The 27,659-nt window shown below is 39.2% G+C and overlaps 1 pseudogene; it reads left to right on the top strand.

Annotated features, from left to right (window-relative positions):
• LOC131989060 (zinc finger protein 208-like) overlaps window positions 1-27,659 on the top strand; it is a 403,618-nt pseudogene that overhangs the window by 370,918 nt on the left and 5,041 nt on the right.

Raw genomic sequence — 27,659 nt, 5'->3', positions numbered from 1 at the left:
GTCTTTGTGGTCAATTTGTGTCTTTTTTGGTTCATTTTGTTTCCTTTTTGGTCAATTAGTGTCTTTTCTGGTCATTTTGTGTCTTTTTTGGTTATTTGTTTACTCTTTTAGGTCATTTTGTGTCTTTTTTTGGTCATTTTGTGTCTTTTTTGCTCAATTTGTGTCTTTTTGGTCATTTTGTTTCCTTTTTGGTCATTTTGTGTCTTTTTTGCTCAATTTGTGTCTTTTTGGTCATTTTGTTTCCTTTTTGGTCATTTTGTGTCTTTTCTGGTCATTTTGTGTCTTTTTTTGTCATTCTGTGTCCTTTTTTGGTCATTTTGTGTCTTTTTTTGGTCATTTTGTTTCCTTTTTGGTCATTTTGTGTCCTTTTTTGGTCATATTATGTCTTTTTTTGATCATTTTGTGTCTTTTCTGGTCATTTTGTGTCTTTTTTGGTCATTTTGTTTCTTTTTTGGGTGATCTGAACTGTACGTGTGAGATTGTGTTCAGTGAGCGGGGGTCGCGGACAACATGCATGTTAAATTGGGGTTCGCGACTCAAAGGTTGAGAACTACTGATATAGAGCATGGGTCTCAAACTCGCGGCCCGCGGGCCAATTGCGGCCCTCGTCACGATATTTTGTGGCCCCCACCTTGATATGAAAGTTTAATGTGAGTTTTATATGAATGACACTTTACTGTGTTGTGTGTGGAAGGTCCCTTTAATTACTTTTTTGGGGTAATTTTGTCTTTTTTAAATAATTTTGTCTTTTTTAATAATTTTGTGTCATTTTTGGTAATTGTGTGTCTTTTTTAAGTAATTTAGTTTTTGTCTGTCATTTTGTGTCTTTTTGGTCACTTTGTGTATTTTTTTGGGTCATTTTGTGTATTTTTTTGGTCATTTTGGGTCTTTTTAACGTAATTTTTTAACGTAATGTAGTGTTTTTTCAGTCATTTTGTCTTTTTTTGTAATTTTGTGTCTTTTTTTGGTCATTTTGATACTGCCTCCAGCGGCCCCCAGGTAATTTGAGTTTGAGACCTCTGATATAGAGCTTGTAACTGTTGGACTGAACAGAAACACAACACTGAGCCATGTGTGGATTTCTGGAACAGACTTTATGTCCCTGCTGTTGAAGAACAGCTGCTTCCTTCTGTCCTCTCTTCTTCTTCTATTAGTTTATTCAAACATTATGCTCGTACACAGCTGTAAACATAGACTCACCTGCAATATTTTTATTTCTGATACACTAGGGATGCACAATATTATCGGCATGTTATCGGTTATTGGCTTGAAAATGAACTATATAACCGAAATAATAAACTGATTAAATAATGTGGTGCACATCACCTCTCTGTTCATCTTGTTTGTAGCTCATAGAATTGTGCAGTGTAGTCTGAGCCCTCCTATTTATTTATGTTCTGATTAGGGACTGATGCTGCTTATATTTTTTGTACTTTTTGTGATTTTGTCTGCACAGTGCAGATTGAGTTGTCATATATTGGGCTCCTGTTTTAACCCTTTGATGCACAACATGGGTCTAAATGACCCTCATTCATTCCCTCCATGTTATTTAATGCTTCTGTGTGTTTCTGTGCTCTATCTTTTGATATCAACTTGGTTTATGATTGAATATTCGGAATTCCTTGTTTTTGATAACATATCATTATTTCCATTTTGCCTCTCATACTTTATGAAAATAACTTTTTTCTATTATTATATAGCTAACTACTTGGCTAAGTAGCTTGCTAAGCTAACTACTTAGCCAAGAAGTTAGCTAAGTATTTAGCTTAGCAAGCTACTTAGCTAAGTAGTTACCTTCACAAGCTACTTAGCTAAATACTTTCCAAGAAGTTAGCTAAGTAGTTAGCTTAGCAAGCTACTTAGCCAAGAAGTTAGCTACTTAGCTAAATACTAAGCCAAGAAGTTAGCTAAGTATTTAGCTTAGCAAGCTACTTAGCTAAATACTTAGCCAAGAAGTTAGCTAAGTATTTAGCTTAGCAAGCTACTTAGCTAAATACTTAGCCAAGAAGTTAGCTAAGTAGTTAGCTTAGCAAGCTACTTAGCTAAAAAATGGATATGGGTCATTTTTGACCCATGTTGTGCATTAGAAGGGTAGTGACACAAAAAGGTATTTTATTAAAAAATGAATAAAGGAAAACATAAAATTAGGATGTATGATGATCAAAAACAAACTAATTGAGGAAAACCTGGAATACTGAATGATGAAAATAATTTACTGCAAAGATATAGGACATAAAAACTCATACATATCGGGTCACTTTAGACCCATGTTGTGCATCAAAGGGTTAAGTTAAATTTGAATTCAAGCAGCAGTCTGTAAGGTACATGTAGTTTTTTGTTCAATTTGGGTTTAATTGCTGTACAGTTGCACTTTTCACATGTTCCCAGTGAACACAGGTTATGTTTACTTATTATGTCAATTGGGAAATCGGCCAAATTTCTTGATTTAACTGCAGCCTTCGATACAGTTGATCATTCAATTCTTTTAAATAGATTAAATAATTTGTTTGGCATCTCTGGTACTGTTTTAACTGGGTCAAATCTTTCCTGAATGACAGGAACATTTTTGTAAGTATAGGTGATTGTTCATCCAGTAGTTTTAGAAATTAATTGTGGTGTTCCCCAAGGTTCAATTTTGGGACCAATTCTTTTTAACGTGTGCGTACATGTGAGGGCCCGTTCAATGCAGCTTGCAGGTTAAATCATATATTTATTTATGTCCTCATCGTGTGTCTCTGTTTGTTGACTTCACAGCTCATCTGTGTCACGAAACACTTCTGACTTCAGGACGTCCGTCTGAAAGAAGAAGAAGAAGAAGAATGAGTCCTCCAAAGAAGGTCAGATCACTTTAATGAACTTCAGTTTGAATTTGTGTTTTTTGTCATTTTTTGTTCTCTTTACTTCAGAGATCAACATTATGAATCCAACAGAACAATCTAGGGACATATGGGGAATTCTTTCATGATTTATCAATTCATTAATTAATCAATTTATAATAATAGATTATTTATGTAATTCCTAATAAGAAGTATAGTCATTTCTTAGTTAAATTCGGATTATTCAACTAACTGTACAGATCAAAACCCAATAAAATCTGGTATTGATAAATTAATCACATTTTGTTTCAGTCTCATTTGAAAATAATGAATTCTTTACCTATTCAGTGACTGTTTCTCCGTCTGAATGAATCTCACGGACAACAACATAAGAGATTATACATTCATTTATGCTAAACATAGATATGTATGGACAGAAAAGTGAAGAAATAAAGAATATCAAATTAATGCAACATGAGTTTGTTACCCAGATTACAAAGTTATCTAAAATCAAACATAGGCACGGTAAACCAATTGAAACCTCACCGCTGTTGACTAAACAATTAATTTGGACCTCTAATTACTTTAAAGTTAACATATGAAAGTTTACTTCAGGAAACAATTCAGCACCAGCTTTTAACCACAAATAGCCAGGAAATCAGCTTGACCCAACTTGAGAAGACGTGAAGAAGCGATGAACTCTCAGGATTGATTCGCCTCGCGACCCGCTGTGCACTGCAAAAAAAGAAAAGTTGGGTGAACTCAAAATTCCAAGGCAACAAACTTCGATGAAATTTTCAGTTGGACAATTAAACTAAATATTTTAAGTTTTGTTTTTGAGTTTACTCAACTCTGAATTCAGATTTTTGTCAACTCAACTGTAAGTTGTACTAACAGTTTTAACTTTTAATAACTACTTATCATTATTATTATTATTTTTAATAACTTTTAATCCTTACTTCTGCTAACTTCTGCAATGTGCTAAATTGGCACGATTGTAACGCCGCTATGAAATGTCAGCTAATGTTGCGAACACAATTTTGAGTTAGCATTGATACGCTAATGGCTACTCTTGTAGCTGTAACAAGCAGCGCAGCTAGCATCAGTTAGCCGCAAGCATCAGTTAGCCGCTAGCATCAGTTAGCCGCTAGCATCAGTTAGCCGCTAGCTTTCGTTAATGACCGAATTTCACCACTTTCCCGCATTTCACAACAAAGAAATAAGAGTTATCAGAACTATTGTCCCTTGTTGTGAACCCCAACTTAAAGATATAAGTAACAACAACTCACAAACTTGTTTCTGAGCAGACAACTGGCTTCCTTTGTTGTGCTAACTTACATTATTGACCTAAATGTCAATAATTTATATTTCCAAGTTTTACCAACTTAAATCACTGTTTTAGGCCAAAAAATACAAGTTGGCTTTTTTGCAGTGTGCAGCTGTTGGTTCTGGTCCAGTCCGTGGTCCGGTCTGGCTCTGAGAGGAAACGATCAGCTGCTCTCTTGACTCGCTGTAGTCTGATGTCCTGGAGGTTTCAGTGGCTTTTGCAGGTTTCAGGTTGCAGGTTGAGATAAAAGTTGCTGAATGAACTTTAATCTTTAATCTGCTTCATAAAAATAGCGCTCACAGTACTGTCGTCTTTGTGTCAAAAAACTTGTCACTAATAAATTCTTAAAAAGTTGAATGCAGTCTTGTAAAAAAAAATACTGGATTACTGATGAGTAAAAATATATATAACTAGTAACATTAACTTGAAAGAAAAAGTAGTAGAAAAAAATAAATAAATATAAAGAAAGAAAGAAAGAAAGAAAAGAAAATGTTTAAAACTAAATTTGTGCAAGAAGAAACCGTAGAAGAAGAGAAGCAGAAAGCAAGAGAGAGAACAAACATCTACTTTGACTTTTATATTTCTCATGACGGGCATTCCTTGGGCCGTGACACACATATTATGCGAACGGGAGCTGCATATTTATATGAATTGATACTTGGAAACATTATATCAAAATGACATAATACCAGAGGTTATCAAGAGAAGAGGAATTACATTGTACAGAAGCAATACAGAATACTGATTTTAACAAGATTAAAATGTACACAAGGAACAACATGTATTCCCCCATATTTCACAAAACAAAAATTGTGTCACAAAACAGATTAGTCTGATTTGAAAGACACATCTGTTTCCTGTAAATTGTTTGTCAGGTCCCATCTAGAAATCAAAAGGTCAGAGGAGGGATCCGACTTAGGTGATGGTTCCCAGCGATGGTTGGTGTCTCCCAGACATCTGAGCAAACAGACTAGGTGCTATATCAGTTCAGGACCATTAAAACGCTCTAAAGAAACGCGGGAGTAGGAACCTTGGCACCATGCTGTCCCTCCAGAGATAAGAATCACCTCACGTAAAATGAGCTTCAAAAGACAGCTAAGTTGATTTGCAATCAACACTGCATGTGAGAAGGGAAGAGTCTGGAGATGGGAAGCCCACAAAATAATTACAAATTGCATTCTCGGGGGAACGCCAACCAGTGTTTATTGGAATGTTTTAACAAGGGGAGAGAGGGATAAAAGTAAATCCAAAGATTGATATTTAGGAGATGTAACAACACACAAAACCCTACCCACGTGCACTTGGACGGAGGATGTGTTCTTACACTGGAGTGGTATCTGGGTAAATTAACACCTGACAGTCAGAATGAAACACTTCATGGCTGTTTCTTTTTATTCCCACCTTGGAATTAAATGTTTTAATTTTTTTGTTGTAACCAGCTGTTCACACTTAAACATCGAGGGTTATGTTGTACAGACGTGCTCTAATTATTTTTGATGGTTTTAGATAAATTGCTCCACCATGGCAACTCACTGACCCTCTCTCTCTTTCTTTGTCTGTCTGTTGCTATAGAAACAGGGAAAAAGAGAGGGGCTTAAACATCACCACTGTCAGCTCTGTGACAAATCCTTCACATCAGCTGGCTATTTAAAGGTTCATATAAGAGCGCACACTGGAGAGAAACCATACAGCTGTGACCAATGTGGGAGCTCTTTCACCACAATAAGCAAGCTAAGACAACATCAACGCATTCACACTGGAGAGAAACCGTACAGCTGCGATCAATGTGGGAGCTCTTTCACCTCAACAAGCAACCTGAGACAACATCAACGCATTCACACTGGAGAGAAACCGTACAGCTGCGATCATTGTGGAAAAACTTTCACTCAGGCAGGGTCCCTGGCAGAACATCAACGCAGGCACACAGGAGAGAAGCCGTACAGCTGCGATCAATGTTGGAAAAGTTTCACTCGGGCACGGACCCTGGCAGCACATCAACGCATTCACACTGGAGAGAAGCCGTACAGCTGCGATCATTGTGGGAAAACTTTCACTCTGGCAGGGACCCTGGCAGAACATCAACGCATTCACACTGGAGAGAAGCCGTACAGCTGCGATCAATGTGGGAGCGCTTTCACCGGTAAAAGTGGACTCAGAAAACATCAACGCATTCACACTGGAGAGAGACCGTACAGCTGCGATCGTTGTGGGAAAACTTTCACTCAAGCAGGGTCCCTGGCAGCACATCAACGCATTCACACTGGAGAGAAGCCGTACAGCTGCGATCAATGTTGGAAAAGTTTCACTCGGGCAGAGAGCCTGAGACGACATCAACGCATTCACACTGGAGAGAAGCCGTACAGCTGCGACCAATGTGGGAGCGCTTTCACCTCAACAAGCAGGCTGAGACAACATCAACGCATTCACACTGGAGAGAGGCCGTACAGCTGCGATCATTGTGGGAAAACTTTCACTCAAGCAGGGACCCTGGCAGCACATCAACGCATTTACACTGGAGAGAGACCATACAGCTGCGACCAATGTGGGAGCACTTTCACTCAGGCAAACAACCTGAGACAACATCAACGCATTCACACTGGAGAGAAGCCGTACAGCTGTGATCATTGTGGGAAAACTTTCACTCAGGCAGGGACCCTGGCAGCACATCAACGCATTCACACTGGAGAGAAGCCGTACAGCTGCGATCAATGTTGGAAAAGTTTCACTCGGGCAGAGAGCCTGAGACAACATCAATGCATTCACACTGGAGAGAAGCCGTACAGCTGTGATCATTGTGGGAGCACTTTCACTCAGGCAAACAACCTGAGACAACATCAACGCATTCACACTGGAGAGAAGCCGTACAGCTGCGATCATTGTGGGAAAACTTTCACTCAAGCAGGGACCCTGGCAGCACATCAACGCATTCACACTGGAGAGAGACCGTACAGCTGCGACCAATGTGGGAGCACTTTCACTCAGGCAAACAACCTGAGAAAACATCAACGCATTCACACTGGAGAGAAGCCGTACAGCTGCGATCAATGTGGGAAAACTTTCACTCTGGCAAACAACCTGAGACGACATCAACGCATTCACACTGGAGAGAGACCGTACAGCTGCGATCAATGTGGTAACACTTTCACTCTGGCAAACAACCTGAGACGACATCAACGCATTCACACTGGAGAGAAGCCGTACAGCTGCGATCATTGTGGGAAAACTTTCACTCAGGCAGGGACCCTGGCAGCACATCAACGCATTCACCATTCTCCCTGTGCTGTGTTGTTATATTCTGAGCTTCTCTCTGAAACGAAAGACTGAACAGCAGGAACTGTATGTAGGAGGAAGAGGCCATGGATTAACAGAGACACAAAAACACTCCAGAGTTCAAACTCTGACTGAACAAACTTTTATTCTTATTAGATTCTGATAAACTCCAAATATTATTGTAAACATTGAGCTGTTGTTTCTGTCATTCTCAGCATCAACATGGTCATTATCATTAATTATCTGACACCAGCAGGATAATAAATAACAATAAAATCCACACAGCCTGTAAATAGTGGTGAAATGTAATGATATGATAACTTTACTTCATTAAAAAAATGTTCTTAATTATTTTTCAGGTTGGGATTCAACATGAATTTTTTTTCAAATGTATAATTTTTAAACATTTTTACAGTAATCCAGGATCAAACCTCTGAAATAAAGACATTTTTACCTGGCTTTTCATTCTGTGTTATGTTTTTTATTTTTCTCCCAGCTCAGCAGTTTATACTTCTTCAGAATATGACAATTATGAAATCTGAAAGCTTTCTCCTGTTTACCATACTTTTTTTATTATCATGAGTGTGCTTTAGACCAGCTTATCAAGAAGTATGTGATGTTTTAGATAACCACTTAGAAGAAGTATATCATGAACCCAATTAACATGAAGCTTACATCATGACACCTCTGCTCGTTGCTTCCAGTACAACTGATCGCTGCCATAAAATGCTTGTTTCTAAAATAACTCTAGCTCCATCCTAAGATATAGATTTACATAATACATTGCCCCCCCCCCCCCCCCCCCCCCCCCTTTTTTAAATTATTTTTTAATTTATCTATGTCTTTCTTTTTCACTCTGTTATTCTACTTAAATTCATTTTAATATTGCTATATTATGATGATTATGGTAATTATAACAATAATAATAACCCGGGCGACCCGGGTTCGAATCCGGCTCGGAGCCCTTTCCCACATGTCTTCCTCTCTGTCTCCCCCTTTCACTCTCAATATATCTCTCTCTCAATATAAAACTACAAAATGCCCCAAAAAAAATCTTAAAAAAAAAAAAAAAGTTGATTTATATAGTATAATAATAGCACTAGTAATAATAATAAAAATATTATTATTATTATTATTATTATTATTATTATTATTATTATTATTATCATTATTATTATTATTATTATTATTATTATTATTGTTATTATTGTAATATTATACATTGGTATAAATATGCTGGTTATATTATATTATTATTTATTAATACATTTTTAAAAATATTTTCTTTTTCATCCTCTTTTTTATTTATAACAGCCCTTAAGTTCATTTTAGTCTATAATAATATATACATTATTATACATTTATATAATAAATGTGTGTTGTTTTTAAAGCTAACTCATCCACAAGGTGGCAGAAGGACAACAGAGGGCTGTTCCATCAACGTGGCTAAACAAACCGCAGCTTCATTGACAAAGCCTGGTTAGAATTAACACCAACTTTCACTTGAGGCTAAAGCCGTTCTACTAACAGCTCAGAGTGTCTAGTCCACGCTAACTCAACCCAGGCTCTACCATAGATATCTATGGGCTATACAAGCTGGCATTGTGCACAAGAGCAAAGTATATAAGCAGCCCGTATTAATCGATCGTGGAACAGCCATAAGATGATGTGAAAAGTGGTGATAATCAGCGCTGAACGAGCTTTATTAAGAATATCAAGTGATGGTCACAAAAAGAGGTGAAAAACAGCACAGATTTTTCATCGGCGGCCGATCAAACGATGCTGTTGGAGCTTTATGAAGAATATAAAGTGACGGTTACAATAACAGACAATACTACTACCATTAACATTAAGCTGTCGTTTCAGACTACCTAGACCTATAGTGGAGCGGCTAAGTGCTCATTTTTGCCAGAATCTTTCAGTTTATGATACAAGCGTGAAAATTGGCATGAACACTCTCCATGGGTCACTTAACAAGAAAATTGTCCGAGACATTTGAAATTTTAAGATGGCGGCCATTTTTCAAGATGGCCGACACCTAAGTGGAGCAGTTAAGTGATATAATGGTTTATTTGGTGATACAATCATAAAAATTGGCCTGAGCAGTCTCCATGGGTCACTTAACAAGAAAATTGTCCGAGACATTTGAAAGTGTAAGATGGCGGCCATTTTTCAAGATGGCCGACACCTTAGTGGCGCAATTAAATTATATAATGGTTTATTTGGTGATACAAGCATAAAAATTGGCATGAGCAGTATCTGTGGGTCACTTCACAATAACCCACCCACAGTTACTTGAAATTCCAAGATGGCGGCCATTTTCAAGATGGCCGACACCTTAGTGGAGCAATTGAATGATGTAATACTGTACAGCTGTGACCAATGTGGGAGTGCTTTCACCACAATAAGCAAGCTGAGACAACATCAACGCATTCACACTGGGGAGAAACTGTACAGCTGTGATCAATGTGGGAGTGCTTTCACCACAGCACATAAACTGAGACGACATCAACGCATTCACACTGGAGAGAAACCGTACAGCTGTGGCCAATGTGGGAGCGCTTTCACCACAGTACAGAGCCTGAGACAACATCAACACATTCACACTGGAGAGAAACCGTACAGCTGCGATCAATGTGGGAGTGCTTTCACCACGGCACATAAACTGAGACGACATCAACGCATTCACACTGGAGAGAAACCGTACAGCTGCGATCAATGTGGGAGTGCTTTCACCACGGCACATAAACTGAGACGACATCAACGCATTCACACTGGAGAGAAACCGTACAGCTGTGACCAATGTGGGAACGCTTTCTCTCAGGCACAGCACCTGAGACGACATCAACGCATTCATACAGGAGAGAAACCGTACAGCTGCGACGAATGTAGTAAAAGGTTTTCTCACAGTGCTGCCCTTAAAAATCACCAACGTGTTCACACTGGGGAGAAACCGTACTGGTGTGAATATTGTGAGAAAACGTTTTCTAGTAGTGGTCCCCTTAATGTCCACCGACGTGTTCACACTGGAGAGAAACCGTTCTGGTGTGAACAATGTGGGAAAAGGTTTTCTGTGTGTTGTAACCTTAAATCTCACCAACGCGTTCACACAAAGTCTTTGTTGGGATCGTACCACAGTTGAGTCTTGGGTTGATTTGTGGACTTTAACATTTGTGGACTAAATGCAACAGCTTTCTGAGTCAACTCACAAAATGGCAGGTGTAGTTAATAGATTTGTGCTTTTATTGGCTTTACTTGTTTTTGGAATAAATACCTTTTGATCACAAATGCTGTCTATTTAATGTTGTACATTATGAACAATATGCTGGCCTCTGCTGTGACAAGAATTCACGATTCCTTCAACCATTACTAATATTAATAAGGTAATTTGATTAAAATTATGCTCATAATTAATAATCAGTGTTCCAAATTGATAGTTTAGTAACTTTATGAGACTGATTTAGGTGGATTGGCTATATTTTTCTGTTTTACAGATGGTGCCCCAACGAGCTATGAGTTAGAGCAAATCAAGTCATATCATTTCTTATAATTAATAATTATTCATGATAATTATTATTAATTCTTACAGCCATCTAACCACACTTTTGAACCATAAGATTCACATAAGTGTTGCTTAAGTTCATTCCTACATATCTGATATCCTTATAGGAGGGATAGCATTTATGATACCGCCCTTTTATTAACATATTTGACGTCCTGTGCAAGGTCATCATTTATTCATAAAAGAGCCATCCTTAATTCCCAACATCTTCTTAAGCGTTTAAAAGCCAAGCCAGCTTTTTCTTCATGCCTCCTCTCCATGTGCTGTGTCTGAGCTTCTCTCTGAAACTAAAAACTGACCAACAGTAATTGTGTCTGACTGCGGTGGTTTGATCCAGTGAGGAGGAAGAGGCCATAAATAAACACAGATACCAAAACATTCTCAGACTGAACAAACTTCATTCCTATTAAATTCTGATGAAATAAGAATATTATTGTAAAAATGAATCTGTTGTTTCTGTCATTCTCAGTATCAACACGATCATCATTATTAAGTATCTGATATCTGACACCAGTAAGATAATTAATAACATTAAAGCCCACACAGCCTGTAATCAGTGGTGGGATGTATTTTTTTTACATTTACTCAAGAACTGTACTTTAGCAACATTTAAAGATAGTTGTACTTAAGTTGAATATTTCCTTTTTCTGACACTTATACTTTTACTATTGTCCTTTAATTATACCTATAATTCACTACATTTAACTGACAGGTTTAGTTACTTCACCGGTTAAGATTTAACATGAAAAAACTGTTTAAATGTGTGTGTATATATTTATAAACTCTGTAAATTGAGTTCCTTTGAGTTAAGTTCTCCACATCAGTAGTGTTTGCATTACTGCTTGAAAACATCTGGTGGATGTTCGGACCATCAACTTGATGAACTCTGGTGTATCAGAGCTTCACTCACCACAAGTAACTTGGTCAGATCTTCTTGATCCTCTTTGGCTGATAGAACTCTGTCCCTATCCAGCAGAACAGTGTCATGTGACTCTGTTTGAACATGATTGCTTGTGTTGTCTGACTTGTAAACTCATTTTAATCTTTGTAACTTTTCCATATATTATCTTGTATTAAAATACATAAAGACAAGCAAGTTTTATACTCTTTATTTCTCACTAAGAAATCATTAATTGAATTCCTCAAATATATTATATATATATATATATATATATATCAAAATATGTGATTTGTACAGGTACATTGTGTTACGTGATAATATGTAAATACTAGTTTATGTGTAAATACATGGTACATATGCTGAGCTAAAGTTGAGAGCAGTTAAAATGCTCTCAGCAGAGAACAGGAAGAGACACACAAACCCTAACCACACTGACAGAACTCACACACACACACACACACACACACACATACAACAGACACACATACACTGGAAGCATACGCACACACCTACAGGAAACACACACACAATCAGCGGCACTCACAGAGAGCACACACACATTCCCCCGCCTCTACAACTCCTTCAGCTCTGATCTAATGGTCCTTTTTCTTTTTCTTTTTCTTTTTTTCTTTCCCCCAAGGAATAAAGTTATTAGCTAGAGGTTTTTGGAATTAAACAAGCAGATAGACCTATAATAAGCATTTTAATCAACTCCTAGAACTGTTTGGATTAATTTAAGTCTATAAAGTGATTGTAAACTGACAGACATTTGTTTAATTAGAAATGACATCTCACAATACCAAAGATGATTTTACTCATGACATGTTGTTAATGATTCTGATGTCCCAACTCCATAGTTCTGGGGACTGTGGAAGGAGTTTGGAAATTATGAAAAGCTTGATGCTTTGCCGCTTGCTTTCTTGCATCTAACAGAGCAGGATATAATAATGCTAACCACCTATGCTAACAAAACGATTACTGGCTCCCTATTAAAGACCCTCGCTTGAGCAGTCGCAAGCTGAGATAAAATGACGCAACTAACAGCGAGCCAGAGATCAACCAGTCTGCAGCAGTAGTTCTCAACCTTTTTGAGTCGCGACCCCCAATTTAACATGCATGTTGTCTCACTGAACACAATCTCACAGTTCAGATCAGACAAACTCAGTTGATACGACGAATTTTGGACAAATAATGGAGCAGACAACAACTAAAACATCTCTCTGTCTGTGCATTTATATATTTTTTTTGTAACAGTCAGCTTCAAGCCAGAGACTCCTTGTAAAGTAATAACTTGCTAATTTGGGATTTGTCAGAAAAGACACAAAATTACCCAAACAAAAGAATCAAATTGACCAAAAAATTACATAAAATTAAGCAAAAAAGGACTCAAATTGACCACAAAATGACAAAAAATGACCAGAAAAAGACACAAAATAACCAAAAAGACACACATTGACCACAAATTGACCAAAAAAAGACAAAATCACAAAAAAAAAACCCACACAAAATGGGCAAAAAAAGACACAAAATGACCAGAAAAAGACAAAAAATGACACAAAATTACTGAAAAAAACAAACACAAAATGGGCAAAAAAGACATTAAATGATCAAAAAGACAAAAACACATGAACACTTTAACACAGTGGAGACAGAGCTGACTTCCAAAATGATTAGACGACCTCCAGAAATCATCTCGCGACCCCAATTGGGGTCGGGACCCCAAGGTTGAGAATGGCTGGTCTACAGGGAGACGGTGAGAGACAGCGATCAGGAGCCAACAGCAGTCCAGGAGGAAGAAACGCCACCTGGTGTCCTCTGAAGACAACAAACACAAGGACAGTATGGTTCTATATAGACAACACTACCAATGTTACCTTTTCTTTTTCTTTCCCCCAAGGAATAAAGTTATTAGCTAGAGGTTTTTGGAATTAAATGAGCAGATAGGCCTATAATAAGACATATATGTCACACCGTGGTGAGGTCTTGGGTTTTTTATGTTTTGGTCTCGTCACTGCTTTTATTTTGAAAAGTAACTCTCCTCTCGTTTCAGGTCACCTGCCCCTCCCTGTGTGTGTCACCTGCCTGAGTGTCTCCCCTAATTACCAATTGTGTTCACCTGGTGCTCCCTCCCTCATGTGTTAAATAGTCTGTGTCTCCCTTGTCCTGTGCCAGTGTGTCGTTTTTCATCTCGCCAGCATTTCCACAGTTCTTGTCATCGCCACAGTCATCTGCCTTGCTTCGTTTTCAAGTTGGTTCTCCTCGTAAGAGTGATTTTCTTTTGTAAATTTTCACAGCTTAGCTGCTCCCTTAGTTTGTTAGTTGTTTAGATTGCCTTTTGTTATTCCTCCTTCAGAGTGATTTTGAGTTATTTAGTTTTTCTCCCTTAGATTGTTCCTCCATTTTACGGAGTGATTTTTAGTTTAGTCTTTTTCCCTGTTAAGTCATTTCCTCCCTTTTGGAGCGCCTTTTGTTTATTAGTATTTTATTTTGTCCCTTTTTCCCCCTTCCCTTGTCTAGTTGTTTGTTCCTTATCCCATAGGATAGTTTGCCCTGAGTTCCAGGATAGTCAGGAGTTTTGTGTTTTTCCCTCTTTTCGGGATTATTAGTGTTAGGTCTTCTAGACTGTTAATGTTCATAGCCCTTTTTGTTTTCTCTGTTCGGGGAGTTCCTCTTGCTGACTAAGTACCAAAATAAAGTGCTTTTGACATACTCTATCTCTGCGTCTGAGTCCTGCTTCGAGCCCGGCCTGACAATATAGAAGTGTTTATCAATGTTTATAATCCACTTGTGTATCTCATAATAATTAATTAGGGTATTTGCTGAAGGTTTGCTCAAAACCATTAGAAAGTGTCTGATTTTATTGGTGTATTGTAAATTTTCATTGAAAATGTATATATAGATACTAGTATATCAAACAACTATTTGTCCACAAGGCAATATCTTGCAGGAAAGTCCCCACACCCAGAAGGAAAAACTCACTGGCCAAACCTGCCTGATGTTTCCTGTTTGATGATCTGAATTTTTAAATCTCCCTAGAGTTCCCATGTTTATATAGAAACACACATCTTCCAAATTAATTTCTGTAGATGTTGCTAATGGATTTCTCCATTAAAGGGTGGATGGGTTGTGAAATAATCTGAAGATGTATTAAAATATCAAACATATAGCAGTTTAAAAATGCATCACGTATTGTTTTGGCAGTCTCAGTCTCTTTACAGGAAACTTCTGCTTGATTCAGATCAGAGCAGCTGTGAGTTAGGAAATCCCACTGCATCATCTGAGCACAATAACAGGAAAGCATGAGACATGACACACGAACATGAGACATAAAAGCAGTAACAGTAATAGGAAAACTGCCACTTGCTGTTCAAACCAAGGACCTGTTTCTGTGTATCCTGAATATTGTGTCTGTTTTGTGATACTTGCTGCGAGCAGAGCGGGGAAACCTTTTCACAAAGTAGCACCCTTAATGTACACTAACACATTCACACTGGAGAGAAACCGTACTGGTGTGAACAATGTGGGACAATGTTTTCTCAGAGTAGTAACCTTAAACGTCACCAAATCATTCACACAAAGTCTTCTTAAGCGTTTTTAGAGTGTTGTGTTGTCATATTCTGAGGAAGAGGCCATGAATAAACAGAGATACAAAGACAATCTAAAACTGAAGAAACAAAACCAAAAAAGAACCCCTCCTGCCACAGAACCAGAAGCTAATTATAGCAAGATTTAGAAGTAAATAACTAAGCCACCAGTCCCACCAGAAGAAAAGGGGGATAAAGAGGCCTGATCACCAGCTAAAGAGAGAGAGAGAGAGAGAGAGAGAGAGAGAGAGAGAGACCTGCCCCTCAATCAGCCTCACTGATCACACCTGAGGGAAACAAGAGATAACACCAAACTAATTTGTTACTGACCATTAAAATGAGTCAACCCAAAAATGAAATGAAAAATCTATCGACAGTCCACTATTATCCGTTATTGTTATTTATAAGTAAATGTAATTGTACTGTACTGTGAAATAAAATTTAAAAAAACATCACAGAACACATTTCCATGGTGAGTTTTGTGCTGCTGCTTTATGAAACTAAGTAGCGGCAAAAATTCAGCCAGAACCAGTGAAATATTCAGGTTCAGTGGTGGAATGTAACTAATTACAAGTACTTAAGTACTGTACTTAAGTAAAATTTTGAGATACTTGTACTTTACTTGAGTATTTCCATTTTATGTAACTTTATACTTCTACTCCACTACATTTAGAGGCAAATATTGTACTTTTTACTCCACTACATACAGCCAGCAGCTTTAGTGACTTTTCAGATCAGGATTTAACATGAAAAACATGATCGGTTTAAAGTTTAAAGTGACATTTTCTAAATTAGACCTCATAAAAGTATATTAAATAGTTAACATGAGCCCTACCTTGAGAAAATAAAATGCTGCTTATATAAATGCATCAATAATAATCATCAAATCATATATTGAGAATATATTTAACAATCTGAGTGGGGTCATTCTGCAAAACGAGTACTTTTACTTTTGATACTTTAAGTACATTTTGATGCTGATACTTTTGTACTTTTACTGAAGTAAGTTTTGAATGAAGGACTTTTACTTGTAGTGGAGTAATTTCACAGTGTGGTATTGGTACTTTTACTTAAGTAAGGAATCTGAATACTTCTTCCATCACTGTTCAGGTTTAATCCACTTTTTGGCTTTTACTTGCTAAACCCGACTCTGAAGGAAGGATCCTACCAAGGAAGGATCCTACCAAGGAAGGATCCTACCGAGGAAGGATCCTTGATATTGGGACACAGCCAGTGTGTCCACTTAGGGTCAGTCACACATACCTCAGGATCAAGTTTCTGACCAATCACAGCGCAGTCTCATGAGTGGGCGTGGTCTAAAGTGGGCTGACCCTTTTGTGATGTGCAGAGAACAGAGAGAGAGAGACAGAGAGAGAAGAAAAGGAGCAGAAGAAGAAGAAGAAGAAGAAGAAGAGAGGGTCCTGTCTGTGAGTTCACACTTTATCTCCTTCACTAACTGCTCCTGTGGTCTTTATATCTTTTATATCTTTATTTAGAGCTGTGACAGTGAAGAGAGAGAAACTGCAGATTATTGGGTCACGCTTTATATTAAGGTCCTTGTAATAACCATTAATTAACAAGTAATAAGGCCCTTGTAAGTCCTTACAAGATGCTTATTAACATTATTGTGTGTTTATAAGCTTATATAAGTGTTAATAATGGCATTATAAACACCCATGACCCACCCATTATGTCTTTGCCATGCCTTTATTCATCTTATTTTGTTTGCTTATTGATATTAAAATATACTTTATTGCTCATCTATTATAAGTTAACTATAAGTTAACTATGCTTTTTGCAACTACCGGATCTAAAGGGAGAACAATGCCTTATTACTTGTTAATTAATGGTTATTAAGGACCTTATTATAAAGCGTTACCGATTATTGTTTTTAAGGATGTTCAGTTATTGTTTACATGTCGCAACATTAATGTCAGAATAAACAAAAACATCCTTCAGATTGAATCCCTGCGAGCAGTTTCAGAGCGTTTTTTGCTCTTTTCACATTCGAGAGAGAGAGCGAGAGAGAGAGAGATAGAGAGAGAGAGAGATAGAGAGAGAGAGAGGGAGAGAGATTTTTGATTTTTCAAACCACCTTTATTTGCTTGTCACAGAATAACTAAATCAAAACAGACAAAACACGTAAATAAAAGTAAAATAAAAAAATAAAAACAAAATTAATTAAGTTAGATTCAGTTCCAAACAGCAGCTCTTCGTTCTCCACAGAGCACAACACATCTTCAAGGCACCATACATTTTTAAACTCACCCACATTCTGTAGGTGACAAACTGTAAAAACTGAAATCAGTTTTCAGTCTTGCCTTCAACATACGAAGAAAAATAACACTAACATCACAATCCAACAAATCATTCATTTTGTTTTTCCTGCTCAGGTAAATAGCCAGCTTTGCCTGACCCAAGATGAAGTTGAGTAGCTGGCACTTCATTTTCATTTTCATTTTCCTTTTCATGCTCAGTGCATTATTACTGACATGATTCATTTTCAACAAGAAACCAACATTACATTTGAACACAGGAACAAGTAAGAAAGCGAGAGAGAGAGAGAGAGAGAGAGAGAGAGAGAGAGAGAGATTGATTTTTCAAACCACCTTTATTTGCTTGTCACAGAATAACTAAATCAAAACAGACAAAACACGTAAATAAAAATAAAGTAAAATAAAAAAATAAAAAATAAAAAACAAAATAAATTAAGTTAGATTCAGTTGAAAATAGTTCCAAACAGCAGCTCATCGTTCTCTACAGAACACAACACGTGTTCAAGGCACCAAACATTCTTAAACTCACCCACATTCTTGGACAAACTGTAAAAACTGAAATCAGTTTTCAGTCTTGCCTTCAACATGCGAAGAAAAATCACACTCACATCACAATCCAACAAGTCATTCATTTTGTTTTTCCTGCTCAGGTAAATGGCCAGCTTTGCCTGACCCAAGATGAAGTTGAGTAGCTGGCACTTCATTTTCCTTCTTTTGGAATACCTGAAGCCCAGAATGAATGTTTCATGTGAGAAAGTTTCACGGAAAGAGAGAAACAGCCGAGTCAACATTTGAAACAAAGAAAACAGTCGAGCACACTCCAGAAAACAGTGAAACACTGTTTCTCTGTGTGGGCAGAAAGGACACGTGTCCGGGACTGTTGGGTTCAACACAGAAACAAAAGAATTGACAGCCACGATCCCATGAAGAACCCTCCACTGCAGATCTCCAGTTCTTTTGGTGAGTGGAGGCTTGTACAGAGCTCTCCACTCAGGCCTCTGAGCCTCCCTCAGAGAGAAGTGAGCCCTCCACGGGGTGTCAGCCCCAACACTCAACTTCTTCTGATTCAGAACTTTTACAGATAAATAGTACATTTCCTTACCCGTCATTGTGCTCAGTGCATTGTTACTGGCATGATTCATTTTCAACAAAAAACCAACATTACATGTGAACACAGGAACAAGTCTGACATCAGGGAAAGGATCCCTGTCCTGGGCTTGGACCTGCCCCTGGCTGTATGCGGTGATAAGAAGCAGCTCAGAGTCAGTTAGCTGCTGCTTCCAGCCTCGCAGCAGGCCACTCACCACCCTGACAGACTTGGTCCCCATATGTGAGGCCAGACCTGCAGCTTCATCCAAACCAGGACCACAAACCTCCACCAGCCGGCCCAGTGTGACACAGTTAGCCTCACACAGTTTCTGGAGCAGGGACGGCCCTGCTTCGCTCCTGAGACGAGTCCCATGGACCACAGGCTCTTTGAGGAGCCAGAACAGTGAGTCACAGTTTTTTGTTCTTTCTTTGTGGAACAGTCCCCACACTTTAAAAAGCCCTTTGTAAAATCCTGGGAAATTGTTCAGTTTACATCCATTTAAATCCATTAAGAAAAGAGGTTCGGCGAGACCCAGCGCACCACTCCGCTCCAGAATGGCTCGAGCCACAGGTCTCCAGACCAGATCAGCAGGTCCAGTCAGAAGTCTCCTGATGAACTGGAGCCTGAAAGCAGCTCCCCTGCTCGCCAAGTGGACGAGTCCTAGTCCCCCTTCCTCCTTGGGCAGGAACAGGACGCTCTGTGGGACCCAGTGCAGACGATCCCAGAAGAAATCCACCAGAACAGACTGCACCCGGGACAGCAGGTTGGATGGAGGGTCCAGGCACGCCAGCCGGTGCCACAGCATGGAGGACACCAGGTTGTTGATGACCAGGATCCGACCTTTAAAAGACATTTTCGGCAGAACCCATCTCCATTTCTTAAGCCTACCTTCAACCTTTTCCAACAGATTGTCCCAGTTCTTATTGGCTTCTTCACCAAGGTGAACCCCAAGATATTTAAAACCACCCCTTCTCCACACCAACCCTCCTGGTAAAACCAGCTTCCTGCTCAGCCCAACACCAACTGCTAAAGCCTCACTCTTACCCCAGTTGACCTTAGCAGAGGATAGCTTACCAAAGCTCACAACAGCTTCATTTAACACATTTATATCGTCTTGTTTTTTAACAAAGACAATGACATCATCTGCATAAGCAGAAAGTTTAAAACATTTTTTAAAACCCGGAAAAGAGACACCAGATAAGGACTTTCTGAGCTTGTGCAGAAGAGGCTCTAGGGCTAAAGAATACAGCATGCCAGACAGGGAGCAGCCCTGTCTGACGCCCCTCTGGACGCTGAACGGAGCACTCAAACCACCGTTAATCTTTAGTACACTCTCAATGTCACAGTACAAGACCTGGATCTGGGCTATGAGACCAGGGCTGAACCCAAAAGCTTGTAGCGTCTGCCACAAGTATTTGTGTTCAACCCGGTCAAAAGCCTTTTCTTGATCTAGAGAAATCAGACCAAGCTCACAACCCAATGAACCAGAGAGGTCCAAAATGTCCCGAATCAGAATAATGTTGTCAGATATCAACCTGCTGGGTACACAGTAGCTCTGGTCAACATGAATGACATGCTCCATCACTTTCCTCAGCCTGGTAGCCAACACTTTGGAAAACAGTTTATAATCAGTACAGAGCAAAGATACAGGACGCCAGTTTTTAATGTTTTGAAGGTCCCCCTTCTTAGGCAGCAGGGTGAGGACAGCCCTCCTGCAGCTTAGGGGCAGCCGCCCCGTCTTCAGACTGTCCCTGAGGACACACAGCAAGTCTTCACCTATCACAGGCCAGAAAGTCTTGTAGAAGTCAGCAGGCAGACCATCGATCCCTGGAGCCTTGCCGCTCTGCAGGCTCTGCAGGGCCGCCTGCAGCTCCTCCGCAGAGAGCTCAGCCTCCAACTTCAAATTGTCCTCCTCTGAGACCTGAGGAAGACCCTCATAGAAGGACAGCGCCACCTCTGGCTCCTCCTGGAAATCAGTCCTGTACAGTTCCTGATAGAATGCAGAAGCACTCTGCCGGATCTCTGCAGAGTCCTGCAGCAGCTGACCGGTGTCAGAGCGCAGAGAGTGCATCAGCCTCCTCTGACCGTTCTTCTGCTCCAGGCTGAAGAAAAAGTGAGAGGGAGCATCCATTTGAGCTATGCTCTGGAAACGAGAGCGGACCAGAGCACCCTGAGCAGAGAAACCCAGCAGGTCAGACAGAGCTGATCTTTTACTTTTGAGAACCTGAATATGTTCTCGTTCTCCTGTGGAGTCTGCTAGCTCCTGCAGCTCCACCACTTCTCTCTCCAGAGCTCTCATAGACCGGGCCATGTCCTTAGTGACATTGAGAGTGTATTGTAGACAAAGCTGTTTAATTTTTACTTTGCCTACATCCCACCACTGCTGCACAGAACTGTATTCAGACTTTGTCCTTCTGTACTGTCTCCAGAAAAAAATAAAAGCATTTTTAAAACCATGATCAGATAAAAGAGTGATGTTAAAATGCCAGTATGCACTCATACACCTGACATCTTTAATAAATACAGAACACTGTACAATAGAATGGTCAGAAAAACCTACAGGACAAATTACACAACTTTTAACCACACTCAAATGATGCTTGAAGCAGTACACTCTATCTAACCTGGCCAAAGACAACAGGTTATCCTTGGTGTGGACCCAGGTAAACTGCCGCTGCTCTTTATGAAAGTGTCTCCAGACATCACACAGTTCAAATTGTTCAATAAGTTTCAGGAGACAGGAGGTCGAGGCAGCGTGTGGCTCCTGATGGTTCCTGTCTAACAAAGGCTGCTCCGTACAATTGAAATCACCTCCAAGAAACAAAAACTCATCACTTTCACATTTACTCAGGACATTTATAAGGACGTCCAAGAAAACGATCCTTTCCAATCCCACAGTTGGAGCATATACATTTATAAACACCATTTTGATTTTTTCAAACACAGTATTTAATTTCAACAAGCGACCTGGTACTATTTCTTCCACAGTACAGGAGAAAGGTAAGAGGTCTCTGGAGAAGAGAATAGCCACCCCCCCACTGTTACTGCTCTTGTGACTGAGAAAAGCCTCCCCACTCCATTCCTTCTTCCAATCACACTCATTGTCAGGAGTACTGTGGGTTTCCTGCAGAAACATCACATTTAACTTTTTATTTTTTATGAGAGTAAACAGAGAAGCTCTCTTGGCCTCCTCACGAGCACCATTAATATTTAAAGATCCCAGCTTTATGTCACCCATTTTTAAAGTAAAGCTGCATCTTAATAAAGACAAAAGAAAGAAAAAAAGGAAAAAAAGACATTTATACATCGTTGGCTAATTGTGCTCTAACCTTCAGTAACATTTTCTTCAGTCTGAATATCTCTGGATCAGTGAAAGGAGCCGGCTCTATGTCAGCAGAATTTTTCATAAGGTATCTGACAGAGTCATGAAAAAGTTGTAAATCAGGGAAATACTCCTCGATCTTTACTGCCCTCATCCCCTTTGTTTGTTTGAGGAAGGTTCGGACCCTCTGGACTGAGTATCCACTCTGCATCTCAACCTGCATGTCATTTTCCTCACCGTCACTCTCCTGTGTCTGCTGGCTGTCACTCTGAGTGTAACTGGACTGGGAAAGCACCTTCTGCTCTTTCTTTGACATTTTTTTATTATTTTCATCATTATCATTAACTTTTGTATCTGTACTTTTCCTTTTCACAGACAACTTCAACACATCTTCATCCAACACATTTTCCTCAAAGTCCAACACAGACTCAGCCACTCTGGTTGCAGTCTGGCCGACCTTCTCCTTCAGCTCAGCCTCCCCACTGACCTCCTGCTGAGTCAGAAGGATTCCTGCAGCTTCAGTCTGCACATTTAACTCATCATGTTCACTGTCCGCCCTGCTTCCACCCGCCTCCATGTCTGTCTGTATGTCTGTGTGTGTGTCTGTGTGTGTGTGTGGTGTGTCAGTGTGTGTGTCTGTGTGTGTGTTTGGTGTGTCAGTGTGTGTGTCTGTGTCTGTGTGTGTCTGTGCTGCAGGCTGACCGTCAGCTCTGACGGGAGTCTCTGCTGCAGGCGGAGCAGCCTGATGGTCTCCCTCTCTCTGCGGACATGAGCGGACCAGGTGTCCCTCTGCCCCACATCCAAAACATTTCAGTGTGTCTGTTGTCACATGGATAGTGTACGAAAAATCATCGAGCCGGAAACTGAAAACTAAATTCAGATCCTCGTTGTTCTTCATGACCATAAACACTTGCCGTCTGAAAGACACGACGTGCTTCAGATGAGGAGATTTACAACCGAGGGGGATCATTTTAATGGGGGACACTAACTGACCGTGTCGGGCCAGCTCTTTGGTCAACAGCTCATTTTTTAGGAAGGGGGGTACATTTGAAATAATTACTTTTTTTGCGGGACTGACGAGAGACAGAACCGGCGTCAGTGATCCGCGAATCACTACTCCCTCTTCAATCAGCTGATTCACTTTCTCCGTGCTGTCAAGAAAGATGACGACAGCACTGTTCATCCGTGAAGCAGATTTAATACTTTCACAGCCAACAACAGCTCCCACAGCCAAACTACACTCCTCCACTGAAACACCAGCAGCCGGAGAAAGCTTGACTGCGTGCCGGCGAGTCAACTTCTCCAAACCGGAGACTCCACGCACAGTCATGCCGGGCATGGCTGCGGCGGCAGCCGCCACACAAACAAACAAACAACCAAACAAGGGCTCAAAAACACCACAGCAACAGATTCAATGAAGGAGAAGTGATGCACAAATACATCAAGAAACTCCCAGTGGAGGAAAAACAAGCAAAAAGAGTTTGAAAAACTTACACACGTTACAATCGCTCTCCGACACACTCACCCAGCCACTCTCAGCACGCACTCAGAGAGAGAGAGAGAGAGAGCGAGAGCGAGAGCGAGAGAGAGGGAGAGAGAGAGGGAGAGAGGGAGAGAGAGAGAGAGAGAGAGCGAGAGCGAGAGAGAGGGAGAGAGAGAGGGAGAGAGGGAGAGAGAGAGAGAGAGAGAGGGAGAGAGAGAGGGAGAGAGGGAGAGAGAGAGAGAGAGAGAGCGAGAGCGAGAGCGAGAGAGAGAGAGAGAGAGAGAGAGAGCGAGAGAGAGCGAGAGAGAGAGAGCGAGCGAGAGAGAGAGAGAGAGAGAGAGACAGAGAGAGCGAGAAAGACAGAGAGAGAGAGAGAGAGAGAGAGAGAGAGAGAGAGCGAGAGAGAGAGAGAGAGAGAGAGACAGAGAGAGCGAGAAAGACAGAGAGAGAGAGAGAGAGGGAGAGAGAGGGAGAGAGAGAGAGAGAGAGAGAGAGAAACAAGGAGGGAAACAAGAGATGACACCCAAAAATGAAATGAAAAATCTATTTAAAAAAAAAAATTCAAGTTGTTCGGCCCAAAAAACCTGACTGCACACAGTTCATTTCCCCGGTGTACCAGATGTCCAGTCCAGCCCGGGCTCAGAGCCATTAAAGGCTTTTTTGCTCTTTCCACATTCTCCTCTCCTTGTCCTTTTTTCTTCTTCTCTGCATCATATTAAATCTATACATCTTTAAGTCCTGCGGCTCTGTGGAATCAGCACAATCATGGCTAGAAGTGGGAACAACTGCTGTAAAAGTGCACTAAACTTTCATTATTATCACTCTTAACCATCAATAATATCCATCTCTAATGTTCAAAGTGATAAACATGATGGAAGAAGCTTTATTATGTGATAATGTCTCATCTTAAAGATGCTGCAGTGTTAGAAAGTTTTTTCATGATCATATAGAGCAGCTATTCTCAACCTTGGGGTCGGGACCCCAATTGGGGTCGTGAGATGATTTCTGGGGGTCGCCAAATCATTTTGGAAGTCAGCTCTGTCTCCACTGTGTTAAAGTGTTCATGTGTTTTGGTCTTTTTGGTCATTTAATGTCTTTTTTGGTCATTTTGTGGGTTTTTTTGGTCATTTTGTCTCTTTCTTTAGTCATTTTGTGTCTTGTTTTTGTCTTTTTTTGGTAATTTTGTGTCTTTTTTGCTCAATTTGTGTCTTTGTGGTCAATTTGTGTCTTTTTTGGTCAATTTGTGTCTTTCTTTGTCATTTTGTGTCTTTTTTAGGTCATTTTGTGTCTTTTCTGGTCATTTTGTGTCTTTTTTGGTTATTTGTTTACTCTTTTAGGTCATTTTGTGTCTTTTTTTGGTCATTTTGTGTCTTTTTTTTGGTCATTTTGTGTCTTTTTTGCTCAATTTGTGTCTTTTTGGTCATTTTGTTTCCTTTTTGGTCATTTTGTGTCTTTTCTAGTCATTTTGTGTCTTTTCTGGTCATTTTGTGTCTTTTTTGTCCATTTGTTTACTCTTTTTGGTCATTTTGTGTCCTTTTTTGGTCATATTGTGTCTTTTTTTGGTCATTTTGTGTCTTTTTTGCTCAATTTGTGTCTTTTTTGGTCATTTTGTTTCTTTTTTGGGTGATCTGAACTGTGCGTGTGAGATTGTGTTCAGTGAGCGGGGGTCGCGGACAACATGCATGTTAAATTGGGGGTCACGACTCAAAAAGGTTGAGAACTACTGATATAGAGCATGGGTCTCAAACTCGCGGCCCGCGGGCCAATTGTGGCCCTTGTGACGATATTTTGTGGCCCCCACCTTGATATGAAAGTTTAATGTGAGTTTTATATGAATGACACTTTACCGTGTTGTGTGTGGAAGGTCCCTTTAATTACTTTTTTGGGGTAATTTTGTCTTTTTTAATAATTTTGTGTCTTTTTTGGTAATTGTGTGTCTTTTTTGGTAATTGTGTGTCTTTTTTAAGTAATTTAGTTTTTTTCTGTCATTTTGTGTCTTTTTGGTCACTTTGTGTATTTTTTTGGGTCATTTTGTGTATTTTTTTGGTCATTTTGGGTCTTTTTAACGTAATTTTTTAACGTAATGTAGTGTTTTTTCAGTCATTTTGTCTTTTTTTGTAATTTTGTGTCTTTTTTTGGTCATTTTGTGTATTTTTTTGGTCATTTTGGGTCTTTTTAACGTAATTTTTTAACGTAATGTAGTGTTTTTTCAGACATTTTGTCTTTTTTTTGTAATTTTGTGTATTTTTTGGGTCATTTTGTGCATTTTTTTGGTCATTTTGGATCTTTTTAACGTAATTTTTTAACGTAATGTAGTGTTTTTTCAGTCATTTTGTCTTTTTTTGTCATTTTGTGTCTTTTTTTGGTCATTTTGATACTGCCTCCAGCGGCCCCCAGGTAATTTGAGTTTGAGAGCCCTGATATAGAGCTTGTAACTGTTGGACTGAACAGAAACACAACACTGAGCCATGTGTGGATTTCTGGAACAGACTTTATGTCCCTGCTGTTGAAGAACAGCTGCTTCCTTCTGTCCTCTCTTCTTCTTCTATTATTTTATTCAAACATTATGCTCGTACACAGCTGTAAACATAGACTCACCTGCAATATTTTTATTTCTGATACACTAGGGATGCACAATATTATCGGCATGTTATCGGTTATTGGCTTGAAAATGAACTATATAACCGAAATAATAAACTGATTAAATAATGAGGTGCACATCACCTCTCTGTTCATCTTGTTTGTAGCTCATAGAATTGTGCAGTGTCGTCTGAGCCCACCTATTTATTTATGTTCTGATTAGGGACTGATGCTGCTTATATTTTTTGTACTTTTTGTGATTTTGTCTGCACAGTGCAGATTGAGTTGTCATATATTGGGCTCCTGTTTTAACCCTTTGATGCACAACATGGGTTTAAATGACCCTCATTCATTCCCTCCATGTTATTTAATGCTTCTGTTGTTGTTTTATGATTGAATATTCGGAATTCCTTGTTTTTGATAACATATCATTATTTCCATTTTGCCTCTCATACTTTATGAAAATAACTTTTTTCTATTATTATATAGCTAACTACTTGGCTAAGTAGCTTGCTAAGCTAACTACTTAGCCAAGAAGTTAGCTAAGTATTTAGCTTAGCAAGCTACTTAGCTAAATACTAAGCCAAGAAGTTAGCTAAGTATTTAGCTTAGCAAGCTACTTAGCTAAATACTTAGCCAAGAAGTTAGCTAAGTAGTTAGCTTAGCAAGCTACTTAGCTAAATACTTAGCCAAGAAGTTAGCTACTTAGCTAAATACTAAGCCAAGAAGTTAGCTAAGTATTTAGCTTAGCAAGCTACTTAGCTAAATACTTAGCCAAGAAGTTAGCTAAGTATTTAGCTTAGCAAGCTACTTAGCTAAATAGTTAGCTAAGTATTTAGCTTAGCAAGCTACTTAGCTAAATACTTAGCCAAGAAGTTAGCTTAGTAGTTAGCTTAGCAAGCTACTTAGCTAAAAAATGGATATGGGTCATTTTTGACCCATGTTGTGCATTAGAAGAGTAGTGACACTAAAAGGTATTTTATTAAAAAATGAATAAAGGAAAACATACAATTAGGATGTATGATGATCAGAAACAAACTAATTGAGGAAAACCTGGAATACTGAATGATGAAAATAATTTATTGCAAAGATATAGGACATAAAAACTCATACATATCGGGTCACTTTAGACCCATGTCGTGCATCAAAGGGTTAAGTTAAATTTGAATTTAAGCAGCAGTCTGTAAGGTACATGTATTTTTTTGTTCAATTTGGGTTTACTTGCTGTACAGTTGCACTTTTCACATGTTCCCAGTGAACACAGGTTATGTTTATTTATTATGTCAATTGGGAAATTGGCCAAATTACTTGATTTAACTGCAGCCTTCGATACAGTTGATCATTCAATTCTTTTAAATAGATTAAATAATTTGTTTGGCATCTCTGGTACTGTTTTAACTGGGTCAAATCTTACCTGAATGACAGGAACATTTTTGTAAGTATAGGTG

Source organism: Centropristis striata, chromosome 17 (assembly GCF_030273125.1).
Source record: "Centropristis striata isolate RG_2023a ecotype Rhode Island chromosome 17, C.striata_1.0, whole genome shotgun sequence".
Taxonomy (NCBI): Eukaryota; Metazoa; Chordata; class Actinopteri; order Perciformes; family Serranidae; genus Centropristis; species Centropristis striata.
The sequence above is the reverse complement of the archived record's forward strand: the minus strand, read 5'-3'. Positions and strand labels throughout refer to the sequence as shown.